Here is a 15,838-nt window from a genome sequence, read left to right as displayed (position 1 = left end):
TGCTGACACATTCATTGCTCAGGAACTCTCATATATTGTCTATGGGTTAAAACTGATATAATTACTCTGGAAAATAATTTAATGACATCTTGTAAACAAGTAAACCCTTGTGCATAGTCCCAGGAAACACACACACAAAACCCCACCTTAATAGCATCGTTTTTAATGTTACACAACTGAATACAACCTAATGTCTATTAAAAGAATGGTTGAATAATTTTTTCATTGGTGAATAGTGTATAAAAATAAAAATGATTTCATTACAGCCCTGGGCATCAAAATTACACAAAGGTGTACAGTTATTTGTACAAAAGTATATAAATATACATTAAGAAAACAATTTTATAAAACAAAGCAAAAACTAAATTAGTAAAAAAGTGATATATATATAAATAATAAATATACTGCAAAAATAAAAATAGTAATAAAACCAACCAATATGGAAATTGTACATGCCCGTGTGTGTGTGTACCTTCTCTTTCTCTGAGAGAAAGGCTGAAAGATTGGCTAAAAAATCTAAAAAATACTAAAGAATTGGTAATACTCTAATATTCTTTCTTTACAGGAATATTGAGTTTACTATTATGCTTCCTAATATATACATGTATTTAACACTTTTTATGTACCAATTATTCAATTATTTAACCACCAAAAGATGTGGGTAAAAGTTAGCCTGACAATGCAAAATTTGCTTAAAAAAGTGGAGATACTTGAACATACAAACAGGACACACATGCATTAGCAAGAAGTGGGGGTTTATATCTGGTCTGGTTTGAGTTATGAGGTCAATGCAGTCCATTTATGATTGATGTCATACAACATTTAGGCAAATTTTACTTTTTTTTTTTTTTTTTTTTTTTTTGCTATTTAGTCTGTAGCTGTGGCATGTGGAAGTTTCCAGGCTGGGGGTCAAATCAGCGCTTCAGCTGCCACCTACACCATAGCCATAGCAACTTGGGATCCCAGATGTGTCTTCAACCTACACCACAGCTCACTGACAATGCCAGAACTTAAATCCACTGAGCAAGACCAGGGACTGAACCCACATCTTCATGGATCCTAGTCAGGTTTTTAACCTGCTGAGCCACAGTGGGAATTCCCCAAATTTTCCATATGAAATCTAATCCTTATTGCAAAAGACTATGGGATTTCTTTTAGACTAATTGTCCTTGACTTTTGAAATTTAATTCTCAATTCCCTTAAGATTCATTCCCCCCATCCTTATGAAATTAAAAATTTGGTCTATTAACTCTCTTTAATCTTGTCAATTCTAGAAAGAATGAAACATAAAATTATCCTTGGCTTGTAAACCTGAACAATTATTTTTTAGATACTGACTCTAGTAACTACATGGCCACTTTTGGAGCAATTGACAAACTGGAAAGTTTGTTATGATTCCTTCTCCTATGTGTTTTATTTGCATCAATACACACTTTCTAACCAAAAATGACTTACTGTTTGGGGTTCATCAATCTTTGCCTTTAAAAGTGAAATATATTCTTGTAATATCCATTTTTTTTCTAAATGGCTCCATTCAATTTTAATAGAAAACAAGAAAATGGGTAGACTGTTGATTTCAGAAGGTAATAGATAAAAAGAGGAGTACGTTAACTGTATTTCCTTTTTTTGTAAAAAAAAAGAGGATAAAAGTTTAGATTAAATGTAATTTTTCAATTAAATTTGGCATACTGTTGATATTGTGCAGTACATTGTGCAGACTAATTAATTATTAATCACTGAATTTGAAAATGACTCTTGCAAACTACATTAATATTGTATGAAACTTTGCTGACTTTCATGATATCTAAACATATGTTAGATGTTCTGCAAGTTTCACTGATGATTGTTTTTTAAAAACTTCATATACTAATGCTTGTATGTATGTTAATATTGGGTATCACAACATCAGAAAATCGCCAGTAAATGAAGACTTGAAAATTCTCTAAATGGTAGAATTCAATGAACCACTATTACAGACTTTCTTAAAACCACAGAGAATACATAAATGTTAATGTCTGCAAAAATGACAGTCTCAACATCATCATAAATAATATAAAAACATAGATTTTTATTCTGCTTTACCCTTTTATCTCTAGATCTTAAAATAAAATGAAAAACTAGGTTGATTTTGATGAGAATAGATTTTATATTTAATGTTATTTTAGACCAATAATTTGCAACTACACCTCAAATTTTAAGTAAAATTATATTTTATATGTCATTGTACAAGGATAATCATACATACCTTTTCCAAGAATATATATAAAGAACTTCAATAAAAATAAAGCTTTTTTCCAACTGCCACAGAGCAAGTGCCCAGCTTTGAGGGCATCATGATGTCAGCTCAGGGTTACACAGTCCAATCTTTTTTTTTGTTTTGTTTTGTTTTTTTTGTTTTTGTTTTTTGGTCTTTTTGCCTTTTCTAGGGCCGCTCCCACAGCATATGGGGGTTCCCAGGCTAGGGGTCCAATCGGAGCTGTAGCTGCCAGCCTACGCCAGAGCTGCAGCAACGTGGGATACAAGCTGCATCTGCGACCTACATCACAGCTCATCCTTAACCCACTGAGCAAGGCCAGGGATCGAACCCGCAACCTCATGGTTCCTAGTCGGATTCGTTAACCACTGCGCCATGACGGGAACTCCAGTCCAATCTTAAGAAGGGGTTTTCAGGCGTAGCATTTGCTTTCTTCTGAGATAGAGAGTGTGTCCCTCTGCTGGAGTACTACATTTTTCCATGATGATATAAATCCGTATATGTCTCATTGTCAAAATAAATAAATGAATAAAGCTTTTTTCTAATAATAAAATTTGTAATATATGTATCTTTCAGGTAAAATACATGTGTGTGTGTTTATTAACAATTCATTGAGTGGTAAAATTACATTTAGTATCTTAGGCTTTTTTTCTCAAAATTGTAAAAACACCAAGAGGTACAATTTGAATGTAGAAGAAAAAATCAGACATTTTTCTTTATTTTTATTGAATAAATAACTTATTTTTTGCCCAGCACACTAAACAGCAGTTGCAGTGCAAAGAAACTAAAGATTATGGTTTTTAAACTCAAAATATGTGTATACATGCTTGTGTGAATATCTGCATGTTTCTAATGTGTGAACATATATTAATGTATATACGGATATGTGTGTGTGTATAGATTTACATATATGAATAGATAAATGATAGATACAGATAGATGGATGATAGGTAGATAGATAGATAGAAACATAGAGGACAACGTTTGCTGATAATTAACATTAAAGCAGAGATCTCTGAAAGAAATTATCATTGCACAAAAACATAAATAATTAAGCTTAGCCATATTTTTAATCCCTGCAAGAATTTTGCAAAGATGACTAGAGGTGTGAAATAAACTATCTTCCCTTAACCCAATAATGAAACAAATACTGGAAGTAAACTGTGAAGTTATTGGCTTTGCTATTACATTGCTATTATATTTACTATTATATATTATATACTGTTATTATAAACATGATTACCAAATCAAACTTTTCACTGCTTCACTCACAGCAAATTCTTTTTAAAGCATAACATGGCTCCTTTTATTCCTGCAATTGGATGGAATCAAAGCCAAATTTTCTCAGCAGACATGCTAAGTTCCCTAGTCACTCATCCTGTAACACGCAAGGACAACTAACTTTCCTTTGGTTTGGAACAGATGGTTCCAAAATTTACTGTATCTTTAAATTTCTATGTGTCTAGTATAATCAATTTAATCATTGTGTTTGCTATCAAGTTACCATTCAAGCATTTGCTTGTTCTTACATTACCTGTTGTCTCTTATGCTTCAGACCTATGTGTTTTGTTCAGATTGACATGGAGCTGATATATAAAGATATATCAGCTACATTTATTGCATTATAGAATTATAAAATTGTGAAAAGAATCCTTCTTCTTTACAACCAATATTATTGTAATCATTCTAGCCTCCACTTTTTGTTTTCTGAAGTATTAAATAGCCTGACTCCAATTTCATCGTACTGTCACTTAATTGATTTTTTTCTAAAACAAAAGTCCGACTATATTGGTCTTTTTTAAAATCCTGCAATAGTTCCATTGCCTACAAGCTAATATCCACCTATATCAAATCTCCCTGCACCTTTATTTCCATTTATTTTCCAATTATACTCTCTACTTCTCAAGTACATTATGCCTCTCTGCCTTTGTCCATGCTTTTTCCTCCAAAGGGAACCCCTAGCCTCTTTTGTTCTTCTGATTTTTTTTTCAAGCTTTGGCTCAAGCTATACTTCTACAAAATACCTTTTGATCCACCTAAGAGGAAGAAGGATGCCTCCCTTTTTGTTTTGCTCCAAAACCTCAAATTTATAGCATTCACTCAGCTACCACCATGCTTGGTTTATTTTTCCATTTCCCAAACTTCATTATTAGTATTTATCAAATCATGTATCTCTTTTATTAGATTGAAAGTCCCTTTTAGGGAAAGGTCTTCATCACCTCATATTAACAGACTTGGTATAGGACTAAAACATAGTGAACTCTCAATTGACATCTTCTAGAAAATAGAAGGAAGTAAAGCATTCATAAGAGGATATTAGCAGTATAAGATGAATCAAAAGTATGGATTATGCAATTGACTTTATGCATTTATATTAACTATATATTTATACATTTACATGAAAATTGGACACAATAGAGTAAGCAGCATCAAAAAATTTTGAAGTGCTTATTATAAACACAGGTTTCTGGATTCTAAGGACCAGAAATTTTTATTTCTTAGGTCTTTGGGACAATAAAAATTATATTTTGCTAACACTCAATTTGCTTCTTCTGCATACTAAAGTATGAGGATAAATTCTTATAAAATATTTTAATAAAAATTGAATTTTTTTGGAGTTCCCATAGTGGCTCAGCGGAAACTCATCTGACTAGTAACCATGAGGACTCAGGTTTGATCCCTGGCCTTGCTCAGTGTGTTAAGGATCTGGCATTGTCATGAGCTGTGGTGTAGGTCACAGAGGTGGCTCGGATCCTGCATTGCTGTGGCTGTAGCGTAGGCCGTGGCTACAGCTCTAATTTTACCCCTAGCCTGGGAATGTCCATATGCCACAGGTGCAGCCCTAACAAAAGACAAAAATAAATAAATATTTTTTTTAAAAAAAATTGGATTATTTTTCTTTTTACAGCCACATCTGTTGCATTATAGAAGTTCCCTGGCTAGGGGTAAAATTAGAGCTGTAGCCACGGAGCTAAAACTGGAGCTGCATTTGCTGGCCTACACCACAGCCACAGAAACACCAGATCCAAGCTACACCTGTGACCTATGCTGCAGCTCATGCAATGCCAGATCCTTAATCCACTGAGTGAGGCTAGGGATCAAATTCACATCCTCATGGAGAAGATGTCTAGTTCTTAATCCATTGGGCCACGATAGGAAATCCTGTGAGGTAATTTTTTATTAAGTTATGGATAGATGAGGCAAAGCCTCCTCTTTGCACAATGAGCTGAGTTGAATTGTGGAATTCTAAAGCGCTGAAGGTTGACTATGGACAAGTTTCCTCATATGCCAATTCAGCTATCTCCAAATATCTGAAGACAGCATCTTTGAAAAACAAAGTTGCATACTAGTTTTAGAAGTCAGAGTCGTTAGATGTTTTAAGGATTAAATGCCCCTTTTCTTTCTTTTTTTTTTTTAAGTATTCTTATTGAATCTGTCTTATTTATTTATTTATTTATTTGTCTTTTTGCCATTTCTTGGGCCAGCAGCATATGGAGGTTCCCAGGCTAGGGGTCCAGTCAGAGCTGTAGCTGCCAGCCTACGCCAGAGCCACAGCAACGCAGGATCCGAGTCGCGTCTGTGACCTACACCACAGCTCACACAACACCGGATCGTTAACCCACTGAGCAAGGGAAGGGATTAAACCCACAACCTCATGGTTCCTAGTTGGATTCGTTAACCACTGCGCCACGACGGGAACTCCTAAATGCCCCTTTTCTAAACTAAATCTCTAACAAAATTTACTGAGGAACAACCAAAGATTTACATAATATGTACATTTTTCTATTATATTATGTATTATGTACTTTTATATATACACACACAATTTTAATTTTACTGAGTTTCAGTAAAAACAGAAAATAGGTGAAGGTAAAATCTCCTCTGAAATATAGTATATGAACGATGTAGTACACTTCTCCAGGTATACTTCCTAACATCTTTAGATCTTTAGATCTGATTTATGTTCCTTAATGAAATTATCATATAATTAATATGGTAAGAATTTATTTCTTTGCTTATTTAGCCTTCTCTTCTCATGAACATATACGACTTGCAAAAGGATTTGTATTTCTGTATGGACACACACACACACACACACACACACACACACCCAGAATAATTTCTGGTTTTAAGTGCCATATGGTCTTTTTAAAAATCTTTTGTCTTCCAGATTGTATAGACTTTTACTATTGATTTGGCTTATCTAACTCATTTTCAAAAATGAAATGGGTTTTCTGATTAACTTGACTCATTCTTAAGTGTATAGATTAAATGCCCCTTAATGTGTCTGCTCACATCTGGTATTCCAGATGTTTGCTACAATAATCATATAAAAACCAACACAGCATTTCCAAGGCCATGAAAAACATTGAGGAATGAATAAAGGCAGAATTGTATCTCTTTCTGCATATGATTCCCAAGACATTAGATATTCTGTGCTGCATTGCCCAAATCAATTCATCAAAACACCAAAACCAAAACAGTTCTAATCTAGCCATAAATGAACTAGAGTCCTAAATAGCATGAAATGAATTTTCCATTCAAAGATTCTCCTGAGTACAGAAATCTTCCCTTGTAAATGCTCTAAAAAAGCATCTTAATTTTTTTATTATGATGATGTTTTTCAAATCAGGACTGAAGTTTGATGTGGTATGGTGCAATGTGAGCCAGATAGCCATGACCAGGAGGCTAGACAGCATTGAGGAATCTGCATAAGGGAAGGTCCAAGTTGCAAGTATCAGGAGAGAGGGTGGTGACACCTGTGTCACTTCAGAGATGGTCGCCATCAGACAATAGACTGGGGCAATAATGTAGTGGTACAACGAATGTTTCTGGGTAAGTGGCAGTTAGATATTTTAGAACATGAGTGTGGTGGAAGAATTTATAGTGCTCCCTTTTGTTATAGAAAAAGAAGCTGAAACACAGAAGTTTATTTTTTTTCAACTTGCCTGAATCAGTAATCGAGGTTCCCAATATGAATGCTGGCAAGAATTTCTGAGTTCATAGCTCTATATGAGAGCATTTTATTTAAAACCACTGAGTATTTTATTATTTATTCTTTATTCAATTATTGTTTTTTGCACAAAGCCAAACTAGAGAGTATATACATAGGTTGAAAATTTTTAAGTATACTCTGACATACTTAAATAGTGGGTATAAATAATCAAGATCAAAAGAATAATGAATAATGCAGACCTAATGTATGATTAGACCAAATTCAGGAGGTAAGTACAGAGTAGGGACACCACAAACAACCTAATGAAAATATCTATGGAAATAATTCTATCTTGATATGAGCATGATATGATTTGAAGCATCCAATTCTAATATAATTAATAATCAATTAAAAGAACTATGGTTTTTAGACTAAGAGGAGCAATTTTCCACTATGTTCTACATATCTAGTTTTCAATTATCAGAAGACATCTATGATACAGAAAATATTCTAAACAGTTGTATACTGAGGTAAGCAACTGGTTCAATTCAGTTTAACAGTATGCTGGTAATTTACCAAACATTTTTCTAGATATCACAGAGGGTTTAGAAAGCATTACAGAACTTAAAATTTGTTGGATTAAGACTGCACTAACCGAGAAATAGGAGACTTTATATGAGGTGGAGTGAGGTTAACAGACATATGTTTCATTGCTTCTCTTTTGAATGTGCAAAAGGCTGAGTGCCCAGGGGAATGGCATTCTTTAGGAACTTAATAGGAATAAAACTAAATGGAATACTTTATGAGGTAGTAATTTTCCTATTAATCTACATGTTTAAGCAGAGGACATTGATGACAATGTTTGGGCATCCTGAAAAAAAACAAAATAGAGTTGCAACTTATGTTTGGTGAAAACCCCCTTGCAGTTCAAAATGTTTTTCTTCCCAGCTGCTTTATAGCATGTGCAGAAATAGAGTCCAGGGATCCTGTTTTTTATTCTTTACAATACACTTTGGCTTATCTGGATCATATTCACCAGCTTGCCTCATCTCCTTCAATGGTAGATAATGCACTATAGTAACTTCATATCAGAGAAAAAAAATGGCTGTGAAATTCTGCTTCAATAGTGTCTACCATGTCCTGAACAGTAGCAATACAATTGTTTTCCTTTTCTAGAAAGATGGAAAATGGTATACCTGATGGGAAAGACCACAGGGAATTTAGAGAAGGAAGAATTATTTGAAAGTTAAATAAAAGAAACATTACTCCATTTATTATTTTGAAATATGTTATAGTTATACTGCTTCTGATGTTCTTAGACATAATAATTAGATTATACCTCTAATTTATTTTAATTTTTCTATAAATATTCTTTGCCCCCATTATGATGGGAGAACAATGTGGGATAAGAATTTAATAAAATGTGTTCTACTTGCTTTTCAACTGGCTTTGAAAACAATGCAGTATAGTACACATGGTCAACCTGTTATATACTTGTTCTATTTTGAATAATATAGGGGCTTAATATAAGCCAGACAAGATTCTTAATACATCATATAAAAATGTTCTCATTTAAGCAGGCTTCAATTATTTGAAAATATGATAACACTATTATATCATTTTATCATATCAATAATATGATAGCACTTTGATCAGTGTTACAAGAAAAGGCCATTTTCACCTAATGAACACTCCAAGTTCATTAGCCATTATTTACAATCCCAGCAATGTGCAAGATAATACAGTATTCCAAAATAAATTTAAAACTATTATGGATACCAGTAGCATAATTTTGTTGTTGTTTCTGGCCATACCTTCATCATGCAAAAATTCCCAGGCCAGGGAACTAACCTGTGCCACAGCAGCAAACCTGAGCAGCAGCAGTGACCAAGCCAGTCTTTAACCCACTGAGCCAGAGAAGAACTCCTGGTAGCATAATATTCTTGCAAGAAATAGAAGTTATAGCTAAAACAGTAGGAGTGACCAAGATAAAACCATTCATATGATTATAAAGAAACAGGTTTTTAATGAATATCTGGATAATAAAAATCATTTTGAAGGTGAAACATTTCAACTGAACTTGAACATTCTGTATTTTTTATATGCCAGTTTTTTCTCTATTAACAGCCACCCTGGAATGTCTTTGCCCAGGAAAGATGTCCAAGATGGCCCGAGTCATGATTTTGTTACACAGATGTGAAAATACATGACTGAAAAATAATCCCAAGTAGTACAAACCTGAAGATATCAGTAATGAAACACGGAAGAAATGTTCAGGTATTAGAAGCAGACAAAGTTTTGTGTTCATTATCCAGCAGTAAGACTAGAACCAGTTTTGCAAATGTAAATGTAACAGTAAAATGAGTTTATTGCAAGTGGCACATTGCTATTTGAGAGAAAATTTCACAAGGAATTATTTTATTATATTCCTAAATTAATTCCACATAGATCATGGCCTTGGGCCATTGAGAATAAAGTGGAAAATCATAGAAATCCAAGCTTAAAAAAAGAAGATGATCAATTTGCAATCAGTTCAAGTATTTGTATATGCAATATTTAAATCATCCTCAAAAAGTGTTTTAGAAAACAAAGACTAAAGTTGACTAATTTATTTTATGCTAGAATTTATTCATTCTAAAATGGATAAAAGTGTGAATATATACCATTGGGAAACAATTAATTTGATCTCAAATAAGATATGGTTTTTCATTAGCCATTTTTGTATGTATGACCACAATATCTATTATTGGGAATAATTCATACTGAGAGTGAATGTAGGTCTCCAAGTCACACTGTGTATTTTCTATTCCCTATATATTGTTAATTAGTAAACAAATAAAATATTTAAGCACAAAAACTTTATTAGATAATTAGAATATTTTGTTGACTATGTTACTTAGTGAAGGAAAACCAAAAGGAAAATAAAGAACTATGTCCATGATTAAAGGTAGTGGAAAGAGCATTTGAGCTCCATCAAAGATGAGTTTCAGTCATGCAAGTAAGCTAAATTTTTTAGATGTTATTGTCTTTGTTGATAAAATGTAGAAAGTAATATCTACCTATACAACTCACAGTGTAGTTGTAGATTAAAAAGTGATCATAAAATGAATTTGTTAAAAATGATAAGAAAGCATATTACGAAGTGATTAATAAATGAAGTTGAAATGGTTAGTTTGCTTGAAGTCTGTACATTTACAGTTATCTTAATCCTATTTGAGGACTCTGTGCTTCTTAAAGGAGGCAAATTCCGAAGGAGAAAGATACCATTCTCAACAGCCTTGAATAGTTAGGAGTGAAGGAGTTCTCTTGTGGCTCAGCAGGTTAAGAATCCCTCCTTGTCACTGGAACGGCTCTGGTTGCTGCTGTGGCATGTAGATGATCCCTGGCCAGGGAACATCCCTATGCTGTGGGCATGGCAAAAACAAAACAAAACAAAACAAACAAAAAAACCCACTAAAGCAATTTGGAGTGAGCAAATGATCAAGGTTTAGATTCCTAATTTCTTACCTGAGACTTTGAATCTAGAACAAGAGACTCCTAGAGAAAAGAGATATCACAAATTGTTTTCCATCTCAGATGTCTGGAAGTGGTGAAGGGACACAGAGTAGTGCAGGAATAGAGGCTGGGATGGCAAATGTGTCAGTGATGTGGGCTCAGTTCCATTCCAGGGGTGTGGCCCTGGCTCTGGTACCCACAGCCCACTGTCCCCTGGCTTTGGCCATCCTCTGAGTCTGGGTGTCCAGTCTTATGTTGTTTCCAAGATCTGTCTAACACTCTTCCAAAATGTATTGTTTTCTGTCAAGGGAGTCAGACTTGGGTTTTGCTGCTTGCAATCAAAAATCTGAGTTTGTCATGTAATGAATTCCCCAGGAATTTGTTTGATACAAATATGGTTATAGTAATATAACTGGTACTTTCTTTTAAGATTAAAATATGGTTATTGATTTCATGAATTCCTCTTTGTTCCTAGAAAATACTTCTTTCTTTCTATCTCTCTGGTCTCTTAGATATCTTAGTATTAATACTATCTTGTATGTTGCCTTACCTGAAATGGTGGTACTCAGAGACACTCTGTAATTTGTTTATAACCCAAATTCTCATCAAATCTTAAATTGCATTATAGTAATCATTGTCCAAAAAGAATCCATTCGTAAGTGGTATGTTACGAAATAAGAAGGCTAATATATTAGTAATGCATATTTTAGTGTCTATAACTGTTCTACTTTTCATTCCAATACAGTATATATCTTACCCTTCACTTGTATAATAGAATATACAGCATACTTCTGAGGACTGATTTATTTATCTTGGTTTGTATGAATTGACTCATTTTGGAGCATTTGACAGAATAGTTACTATCAAAATAATGCTGCATCCAAAACACACAAACACATTATTGAATGAAGAATAAACTGAAAGATCGTAAGTTCTCAAAGATGATGCTCACAGCAAGAGGATTAAATTGCATAAAAATCAAGTCACAACTAGGAAATACACAGTGTAATAAAAGCCGAGAGAAAAATGTGAGATGAACTCAATTTCTCAGCCACTGACGTGAGTCTAGATGTGCATCCTGCTGTTATGTGAACAATTACCATGCCTGGAGGGAACTGAATGAATGCTGGCACCTATTGGCAGATGAAATAAAAACCTAAGCTTATTCTCCTATCATGAGGCTCACATGCCATATGCTACAATCTAATGCATTAAGTCGGCATAATGAGGAGGATAACGCATTGAGCTCCTACTTGCTTACATTGCAAAAACCATGGCTCCATTATATTAATTGTCTGTAATTCATTGAATTTCTTTTTTCCTTGCAATTCTTGGAATTTTAGAAGGATACATGTCATGAAGAAATATAAGGTTGATTCACTTGGTTAAGAGTAGAAGATACATTGAACTTTGAATTAAATAGTTTTCTTTCATTTTCCTTGAATTTTTGAAGATGTATGCTGTATATTTGCCATTGAATGCTATATTCTTGATGTGCCTCTTTTTATAAAAGAGAAGAGTGCAAAGAAAATATGCAAATATGACACTGAAGATCTTATTTTCATTAGATGGGTTATTCTTACAAATATGATATATTGGATAACTTTGACTTCCATGTTAACTGCATTACTGTGTACCCTGTATAAAAGATATGCAAAACATGTAGCATGCTTGACTATGATACATGGAGTGTTTAGAAACTTAGAAGCTTATTTAACAACATAGTATCATTTCTGACACATCAAAGTGATAATGCATGGGGAGGGATGAGCAATTGCCAAGTAAAGGGGAAGCAAATTTATTCCTTTTTTCCAATTACCCCTGTGGATATCTCTGTACATAAAAATGAGCAAAGCATGATATGGCCACCAGCAGTGTAAAAGTGTAGGCTGATGTGGTTGTTGTAGCTAGACCTCTCACCAAATCATCTGCATTTGGCCACGCACAGTGAAATATTAAAAGAAATATAGGACACAGTTTTTATTCTCAAGAAGCTTAAAATTTAAATAAGATGCCAACATGTAGAGATGTATATTATGGAAAATAAAAACTCAATAGAGAAAAATTAGACATAGTATAAATGGGATGAACCAAACTACTGTGGGGCTCATGAAAAGCTGGAAGACTGTGTAGACGATTGAAGATGATTGGTTGATGAAGGATGTGGAGAATATGGATAGTAAGAAAAAGGTATTAGAGAATGTCACAGAAAGACAAGCCAAAATAAGCGAACCCTCTATGCTAGCAATGAGTATCTTTTGTCTTCAGGAAAAAGGAATAAATTCTATGATGAAAAGTCATAGAATAATTCAAAATATATTTGCGGAGGAAGGAGCAAAGAGTTTGTGGAAAATGTGGGAAAAGAGCAGATATTTGGACTTTTTCTGCTAGATTATAAGGAAATACTGAAAACAATTTTATTCAAAGTTAATACATATTAATGTATTTCTCAGCTACTGCCTGGCCATTGTGCAGGATATTATCTAGCTAAAATAATTTCCTCTGCTTTATAGTAATTTCAAAGGAAGGGGGAAACTCCAAGAGTTATATCATCTAGGATTGCCTAGCTGTTATTAATGTCACATATTAGTAACGTTTTCTAGGCTTATCAGCAGTAGCAGTATGTAGTTTCTTCATCTTGAAAAATGTTTTCTGCCTTGCATAAAATTTTATTTTTCAACATTCAAAACGAGAAAAATAAAATATGGAATTTCTTGTTAAGATGACTTTTTAAATTGACACAATGAAACTTTTATTTCCCTGATACCTTACAACCTCCACTAAAATATGTGACAATGATAGAAAAAGTACATGAAGAATTATTTTTAAAGCCCATCAAAATAAAACATTTCTGTGTTTCAGAAATAAAATATGAATGTAAAGCAATGAATGAGGAACTATGTGTTTTCATGGTTTTGGGTACCAATGTAGGCTAATAAAGATCAAAGTTCACTTTGTCTAAGTAATAAAAATGTAAACTAAAGATAGGCTCACTTCTGAAATCCAGGCTTAAATAGGATTTCCACTGATGGTGAAAGGAAATGAAATAGGTTAACAGCAAATAGGTCCTAAAGTCATGGCTTTTTTTGAGACTATGGATCTGGGAAGTAGATGGACAAGACCCAAATTAGGACCAGGAACTAAAACAGTATATCCCTGGCTTGGGATATGAAATTGCAATACCCCCACTGTAATTATAGGATAGGAGCTCCAAGCTGACATGAAAAAATTGGCTCTGTATTAAGGTCCTTGTGGGTTAGATGGAGGATTTTAAATCCAGTATGCAAGATGGGTTATGAGAAAGAGACAGACAGATAAAGAATCACTGCCACACACCATACAAGATGAACCTGAAAATAAAAATTACAGTAATTACAAAGAATGAAAAATAGCAAATTTCTCTAAATGAATTTACACTGAATTAAGTAAGAATAATATGTGAGGAGTTCCCGTCGTGGTGCAGTGGAACTAGGAACCAACTAGGAACCATGGGGTTGCAGGTTCAATCCCTGGCCTTGCTCAGTGGATTAAGGATCTGGCGTTGCCATGAGCTGTGGTGTAAGTTGCAGACATGGCTCGGATCTTGCGTGGATGTGGGTGTGGCGTAGGCCGGTGGCTGCAGCTCTGATTCGACCCCTAGCCTGGGAACCTCCATATGCCACTGGAGCGGCCCTGGAAAAGGCAAAAAGACAAAAAGTAATAATAATAATAATAACATGTGAAAACTTCTACATGCTTACATTTAATATTAATAAAGAGATAGTATGAAACAATGTATTTCTGCAAAAATAGTGTAGAAATTAGACAATATCAGATGATGATGAGCAAATACATTGGAAAATTTGAAAAAAATATGAGTGTCAAAAACAAAAACTCGAGATTGGATAAATTCTAGAATATTTAGAGTTGAGGTGCACCATGTCAGTTAGACCTGATGATAGAATAATTACTCTGGGAGCTTGGGAAGGATGCATTCATAAGAAAATTGGAGATCCGCTCTCAAAAATTCAGAGGTTGCCACAGGAGTGAAGTTTTTAAGATTTCACAAATCTTTGGCACACCAAAATGTCTTACGTCAGTGCTTCTCAAATTTTAATGCTCACTAGTGTTATCCTCAGAGTTTCTGATTAGTAGAACCAGTTGAAGCTTAAGAATTTATGTTTTTAACAAGTTCCCAAGTAAAGCAAAGCCATGTCATCTGCAACAGAAAATGAAATTATTTGAAAAGTATATCTTTATAATCTATTTGGCACTGGCTGAGGATAAGGGCCTGATCATGTGACATCAAGGCACAATTACTATTTCACTCAGAGACTCATAATATTGGGTGGATACAGGAGGAATGCATCATGTGATATAATGATACCCATGGGATCCAGCCCTGGAAGATCCAGAGAACATACATAAAATACAAAAAAAGGTAGCATGTTACCTCCCTCTGTTTCATCACTGCCTCTCCCTCATCTTTACATCTATAGCCTCCCAAAAGGGTTTCCTAAGCCTCATTGACAAATGTGGGTATGAACTCAACTCTGATTCACAGATGAGTGAAGTTGTTTTAAGAAGAAAATGGATGGCTTCCAAATTACAGTCTTTTTCATGGTTGGCCCTAAAGACACTGAGCCAGAGGAAGTCTCTCCCCAGTGTGAAGAGCTGTATACAGAGCACGTGGTCATTTACTTTGCGGGTAAAATGGCCTTACATACACTGACTCCTAGGCTGTTATGAATGGCCTAATAGTTTGCACCAGATATTTAAAAGACAAAGACAGGATAATTGGAGTCAAAAGAATATGGCAAAGTGTAAAATGGTACATTTGTGGAATTGAAGGAAAAACACATATTTTTGTGTTTCACATTAGTATACACCAGGGAATAACATTGTGGGTCTTTAAAAACAAAGTAGGCAGGATAATTTCTCTTGTCTATGTCTATGAGCCTCTGTCTTCAAAAACTCCCACCCTGATTGCACGAATCTGAGAAGAATGTGCCTGGCAGCAAGGATGTAATCTATGCATGGGCTCAAGAACACATATTCCCTTTCACCACCTATAAATCTGCAAGCAGAATAGACAACTCGGATCCTCTTATCTTAGCACCATTCCTCAATGGGAACTCCGGTGCCATGCACAATATATTGGACCGTTTCTACCC

This window comes from Sus scrofa, chromosome 11 (genome assembly GCF_054392235.1).
Source record: "Sus scrofa isolate SSC_HxYL_T2T_F1_AM1 chromosome 11, Sscrofa_HxYL_maternal_Yorkshire_Landrace_v2.0, whole genome shotgun sequence".
Classification (NCBI taxonomy): Eukaryota; Metazoa; Chordata; class Mammalia; order Artiodactyla; family Suidae; genus Sus; species Sus scrofa.
The sequence above is the reverse complement of the archived record's forward strand: the minus strand, read 5'-3'. Positions refer to the sequence as shown.